Raw genomic sequence first — 7,500 nt, forward strand, 5'->3', positions numbered from 1 at the left:
TGTCATCGCACTCGATAAGAATGTGGCATGAGGGCACAGCATCGCGACATAAATAATTGAGAGCAACTTGGCTATGGGTCCAGTGAATTTCCCATCCAGTCAGGTGTGCCAGAAGTGTCCACTCTTAATCCTATCCTGAAACTCATCCATGAAACTTTAAAATCAACTAGTCACAGTAGTACCAAGGCTACATAATTTCTCGAGGCTATAAATGTTATTCCCACAAATCCATCAAAATCAACAAGAAATAAAACGTGTAAACTAATAAGAACCTCACCAAAACCAACCACCCTAAATATCAGCACAGGGTACAGCAAGAGAGTTCGCCTTTATATGTCGCATACAATTTAAGGTCTGTTCTTTATGGAATATTCAACCCTTGCCTGGCTGCCTACCCCCCCCCCCACCCTCCACCCGGCCATTGTCCTGCAAGATTCACAAACAACGCCTCGGTGCAAGACGAATGTTGCCAGATCTTGGACTAAACAATTGCTGGGTCTCTTTGCAAGGACGCCATATGCACTCTCTCCTGCCTAGCCATTCTAGAACGGGGAACACCTCAGTCTTACGAACTAAGCTTCTTCACTTAGACACTTAATTAAGCAACAATTCAATTCAGCTTTACATCTAAGGCCCCCTAGTTAATTCAGTTCACGTGTTAGATTTTGTTTGCTTTAATCAACTTTTATTAGAAATGCTATATAAGACAGAAAATTTTACCTTCATAGCAATAAGAAGAACACAAGTAGAAAGATAAGGAAAATATATATCAACCCATTAAGATAACGTTTTTGAAGAGAAACAGAGCAAGAGAGAAAGAGGGGAGAGAGAGAAAAAAGAGAAAGTCGAGGGTAAGAAAAGACTATGGTAAGAGAGAGAGAGATAGGGAGAGAGAGAGATAGAGAGAAGGAGAGAGAGAGAGAGAGTTAGAGAAAGAGAGGGAGAGAGGGAAAGAGAGAGAGAGTAAGTCGGGGGTAAGAAAAGACTATGGTAAGAGAGAGAGAGAGAGAGAGATAGAGAGAGGGAGAGAGAGATAGAGAGAGGGAGAGAGAGAGAGAGAGTTAGAGAGAGAGAGTTAGAGAGAGAGAGGGAGAGAGAGAAAGAGAGTAAGTCGGGGGTAAGAAAAGATAATGGTAAAAGAGAGAAAGAGAGATAAAGAGAAAGAGAAGAAGAGAGAACGGGGGTACAAGAAAGGACTAAGGTATAAGAGAGAGAAAGAAAGAGAAAGAGAGACAGATAAAGATAAAGAGCACAAGAGAAGAAGAGACGAAAAAGAGAGAGAAAGAAAGAGGGTTGGGATTATTAGTGCCTCAACTAATTAATGAAAAACAATTAATAACCTCTTACTTTTTGCCTAGAAAGAGAACGTCATACATACATACATATATACATACATACACACATACATACATACATGCATGCATATATACATACATACATACATACATACATACATACATACATACATACATACATACATACATACATACATTCATGCATACCTACATACATACATACATACATACATACATACATACATACATATACACAAACATACATCATGCATACATATATATATATATATATATATATATATATATATATATATATATATATATATATATATATACATATATATATATATAATTATATATATATATATATATATATATATATATATATATATATATATAGCTACATACAATACATACATACTGTACATATATACATACATAAACATATAAAAGAGAGAGTGAGAAAGAGCGAGAAAAAGAGAGGGAGAGGGAGAGAGAGAGAGAGAGAGAGAGAGAGAGAGAGAGAGAGAGAGAGAGAGACTATGGTAAAAGAGAGAGAGAGAGGGAGAGAGAAAGAGAGATAGTGGGTGGGTTGACTGACAGACAGACAGGCAGACACACAAACAAACAAACAAACAAACAGATACACAAACAAACAAATAAACAACGACAAACAAACAGACACACAAACAAACAGATACACAAACAAACAGACAACGACAAACAAACAGACACACAAACATACAAACAAACAGATACACAAACAAACAAACAGACAACGACAAACAAACAAACACACAATGCGCTCATCTTTATCGGATTTCGGATTTACCATCTAGAGGAAATTCCATTCTATTTCTATAATGTGTAAGGAATAAGCACAATAATGACAGTCTAATCGGCATTAAATGTAAAAAAAACACGCACGGAAGAGACAGCTTAGAAAAATAATGACAATAGATAAACATGAAAAAAAACGCTGGACAAAAGGAAAAAGACTATTTTCCAGAAAAAAAAAAAAAATATATATATATATATGCTCCGTAGGGAGGATTGACCGCTATCTCAATTCAATATCAAGTCGGTAAGAGGCAGCTGTCAGAAGAAATCAGGGGCCGTATAAGCAATCTCCCTGATAGAACTTTTGAGCTTTTGTATATACCGTGTGTGTGTGTGGGGGGGGGGGGGGGGTATGTGTGGGTGTGTTTGTGTGTGTGTTTGTGTGCGTGTGTGTGTGTTTGTATGTGTGTGTGTGTTTGTATGTGTGTGTGTGTGTTTGTATGTGTGTGTGTGGGTGTGTGTTTGTATGTGTGTGTGTGTGTGTTTGTGTGTATGGCTGTGTGTTTGGATGTGTGGGTGTGTGTGTGTATGTGTGACATCGTGTATGTAAGAAGGAAATGATGAGAAAGACAACCAAACACAAAGAAAACAACAAAAAGAAAGATACTGTCAACCATGAATTTCAGACCGTGAAGAGCACCTCACCAAACTCCTTTCAGAAACGTTCCACAACATAAACCCCAGTACGACCCATCCTTCCCTAAATAAACCTTACCAACGCCTATATTTCCCAACAGCAAACAGCTTGAAATACTTTTCCTCGGTCTAAAGGAGACAAACACAACACTTATACCTAAATAACAGAAACGTATGCATATATATATCATATAAACAGCAAACGAGAAGCGCTGTTTACACGTCATTTGAATCCTGAATATGATTGCTTCTTGATATCAAATAGCAATATTGTTACTACGGTTGACTGATTCTCCCACACGTATATGCAATATTGTTTCTGCAATAATGTTAATTGACCGATGTCAATGTGATCTCGTTTAAGAGGTGTGATTGATGGCATGGCATTGGTAACCGGTGATTGATATCTTTTGAAGGGTTACTTGAGACTGGTAACTGGTAACTGGTGATTTGTTACTGGTGACTTGTAACTGATAACAAGAATGTGGTAAAATTTCTCTTGGCCCTATTGACTGGTGATTTGTGATGACCGGTGATGAATTTTTGTCACCGGTTTTGTATTCCATGATGAAACGTTTCCAGGTAACATAAAACTGGAAAAAGAAATTTAAAATATAATTATAGGTTTGCGTTATTATTAGAATCTGAACTACTTTAATCCTAGAGAGAGATCAACATTCAAAATTTAGATATTCAAAAACAAAATATGGATATGAACCAGCTAAAGAAGTGAAACGTAACTTTAACAACTTGAAACTTTGTATTTCTTTCAAATTAATTCAAAGAAGAGATGAACCCGTCCCACAACTTAAACAAACAACTGCACTTCATAAGCAACACTTTCACTCTTGAAATAACAATTCCACTGCATAGGCAACCTTCACTCCTAAAATAATAAATTCACTCCATAAGCAACAACATCTCTTCTTGGAAAACTTCACTCCTTAGTCAATGAAGTTTTAATCTATTTTGTTCGCCTCACTGCATAACCTCATTAGATATTTACGTTTTACCGGCTTAAGGGAAGCCTATTGAAGGGTTAATAGGCTCCGGATTCATACTGTTAAAGGTCATGTTATTCTTAAGAAAATATTGGTAACTTCGTAAATCTTAGGTTTTTATTATGTATATGGGATTTTTTTTTTTTTTGTGAGTGTGTCTGTGTGTGCGTTTGTGTGTGTGCGTGTTTGTTTGTGTTTGTTTGTGTGTGTGTGTGTTTATGTGTGTGTGTGTGTGTGTGTGTTTGTATGTTTATTTGTGTGTGTTTATGTGGGTGACTGTGTGTGCGATTGTGTGTTTGTGTGTGTGTGTGTGCTTATTTGCGCATATGTATGTGAGTGTATAATCGACCATTCACCCAAATGCTCACAAACCATCAATTTCTCATAAATAAAAAATAATAATAATAATAATGATAATAATAATAAAACCCGTTTTTTTAATCCGCCATATTCAAAAAACAATTTCTTTAAACATGAAAAAATAAGAGTTCAGTCAATTCCCTCCCCCTCTATGAAAACTCCTAATGAAAAAATAAAACATAAAAAAGACATAACATAAAAAAAAATCAGTAAGACAATTTAATCAACTATCATGATAAGAAAATGAAGTAAATAAGTGCCAAGGCAACTTCCCAAGGAATTTCCTCCTAGGCCCAGCCCGCCCCCAAACGCCGCTGTAATGGCTAACACGAGGTAATGGCGATGACCTGATTGCACCGAGATTTAATCAGCAACCATTAATGTCTCCGCCAAATATGGAATTACGGAAGTTGCATGAAGTTGCACACTCCAGTTAAGCGGAAGTTACGGCGGGTTGCAACCCACACACTCCCCGGCCGCCCATATTGCTATCCAAGCACCTCCCCCCCTCCGCATATACATACGTGTCTAACCCTCTCTACCCGCTAGCGTCTGTATTGCAATATTGCAAATTGTTACCTTGGTTCTGGTTCTCATTCAAGTCGTTGATGGTGACGATTGGTAAGAAAGGAATGAGTGATAACGTGGGACTTACGCCAAAGGATAAGTGCTTCCGTTCCACAATATTCGGCAGGAGTTTCTGAAAATTAATTATCTAATCTTGTCCTCTTTCTCTCTCTCTCTCTCTCTCTCTCTCTCTCTCTCTCTCTCTCTCTCTCTCTCTCTCTCTCTCTCTCTCTCTCTCTCTCTCTCTCTCTCTCTCTCTCTCTCTCTCTCTTTCTATCTATCTTCTATCTTTCTCTCTCTCTTTTCTCATTTTTCTCTCTTTATCTCTCTCTCTTTCTCTCTCTCTCTCTCTCTCTCTCTCTCTCTCTCTCTCTCTCTCTCTCTCTCTCTCTCTCTCTCTCTCTCTCTCTCTCTCTCTCTTTCTATCTATCTATCTATCTATCTTTCTCTCTCTCTTTTCTCATTTTTCTCTCTTTATCTCTCTCTCTTTCTCTCTCTTATAAAGATATTTTCACATACTATATAGATATACTATGTGTGTGTGTTGTCTTTCTCTCCCTCCTCCCCTTCCTCCATCTTTCTCTCCTCCCTCCTCCTCGTCTTCTTTTCCCCTTTTCCTCCCCCCCCTCTTCCTCTCCCCCCTCCTCAATTTCCTCCAAGCTCCTCTCCCCCTCCCCCCTTCTCCCCTTCCTCCTTTCCTCCCCTATTTCTCCTCATAAAACTCCTCCTCTTCCTTTTCGTCTCCGACTTCTTCTTACTCCTCTTTTTCCCTCCCCTTCCTCCCTCTTCTTCTTCCTCCTCTTTTTACTCTTCAAATTCCTCTTTCTCCACCTCCTTCTCCTCTTCCTCCAGCAATTCCTCCTCCACCTCTATCTCCACCTCCACCTCCACTACCTCCTCCTCCTCCTTCTTCTTCTTCTTCTTCTTCTTCTCCTTCTCCTCCTCCTCCTCCTTCAACACCTCCTCCACCTCCTCTTCCTACCTCCTCCTCCTCCTCCTCCTCCTCCTCCTCCTCCTCCTCCTCTTCCTCCTCCTCCTCCTCCTCCTCCTCCTCCTCCTCCTCCACCTCCTCCTCCTCCTCCTCCTCCTCCTCCTCCTCCTCCTCCTCCTCCTCCTCCTCCTCCTCCACCTCCACTACCTCCTCCACTACCTCCTCCTCCACCTCCTCCTCCTCCCCCACCTCCTCCAACTCCTCCTCCAACTCCTCCTCCTCCCCCACCTCTTCCCACTCCTCCTCCTCCACTACCTCCTCCACCTCCACCTCCACTACCTCCTCCTCCTCCTCCTCCTCCTCCTCCTCTCCCCTACCCCTTGCCTCAACCAAAACCTGCCAACAGCTGATCTGGCTCGCACTCGTCACCCATTGGAAGCGAAGGCCTCCAGGGGGAACGAAATACGCGGTTCGTTTTTATTTCCAGTTTTCAGTTCGGTTCGTCTTTTTTTTTCCTTTCTTTCTTTCTTTCTTTCTTTCGCTCTTTCCTTAGAGATTAGTCGCTCTTACTCCCGTGGGATTGTGTGTATTCTGAGGGGGATTCTTAGATAATGGCGCTCTTGTCACTAGTATTGTTCTTGTGGTTAATATCACTATCCCGATGATGATGATAATGATGATCATGGTAGTAATTATTATGATAGTAATGAGGATAATGATAGTAATGATGATGATAATAATGATAAAGATAAGAATGATGATATTGGCAACAATAATAGCAATACCGTTTTAGCGCAGCATTGTTTCTTTCTCTCTCTCTCTCTCTCTCTCTCTCTCTCTCTCTCTCTCTCTCTCTCTCTCTCTCTCGCTCTCTCTCGCTCTCTCTCTCTCTCTCTCTCTCTCTCTCTCTCTCTCTCTATATATATATAAATATATATATATATATATATATATATATATATATATATATATATATATATATATACATATATCTTTGTACCTCTCTAACTCTCGAGTTTGCAGAGGGAAAGAAGAGGGAAAGGTATATAAAAAAAGAAAAAAAATGGAAAGAGGAAGTAAGGAAGAAGAAAAAAAAGAAAAAAAGGGAAAGGCAATACAGGAGCAAAGTGGATTTTAATGCAACTGCACTTTGCCTAGGGATATGGCAGCCGCCCTCCCCCTCCCCTCTCCCCTCTCCCCTCTCCCCTCTCCCTCTCTCTCTTTCTCTCCCTCTCTCTCATCCCCTTCTTCTTACCTCATCCCTTCTCCCTCCCTTCTTCCCCCTTCCTCCATTCCTCCTTCCTTCCCTCCTTTTTTCCCTCCTTCCCTCTCTCCTCTCCTCTCTCCTTCCTTCCCTTCCTTCCTCTTCTCCTCCCTCTTTCCCTCCCTTCCTCCTTTCCTCCCTTCCTTCTTCCCTCCCTCCTTCCCTTCCTTCCTCCCTCCCTCTTTCCTTCCCATCATCCCTTCTTCCGTCTCTCCCTCCTCCCTCTTCCCCTTCCTCCTTCCCTCCCTCCTCCTTCCTCCCCTTCCTCCTTCCCTTCCTACTCCCCTCTCTCTTTCCCTCCCTACTTCCCTCCCTCCTTATCTCCCTTCCTCCCTCCCTTCCTCCGTCTCTCCTTCCCCCCCTCCTTCCCTCCTTCCCTCCTTCCCTCTTTCCCTCCCTTCCTCCGTCTCTCCTCCCCCCCCCTTCTTCCCTCCTTCCCTCCCTCCCTACTTCCCGCCTTCCCCCCTCCTTCCCTAACTCCCTCCCCCCTTCCTTTCTTTCCACCTTCCCTCCTTCCCTTCCTTCCCTAACTCCTTCCCTCCTTCCCTCCCTCCTTCCCTCCCTTCCTCCCTCCACATGCCTAAGAAATCGCCTTCTCATCTTTAT

This window comes from Penaeus japonicus, unplaced genomic scaffold (assembly GCF_977035675.1).
Source record: "Penaeus japonicus unplaced genomic scaffold, GWHDUDI00000001_assembly GWHDUDI00000038, whole genome shotgun sequence".
Taxonomy (NCBI): domain Eukaryota; kingdom Metazoa; phylum Arthropoda; class Malacostraca; order Decapoda; family Penaeidae; genus Penaeus; species Penaeus japonicus.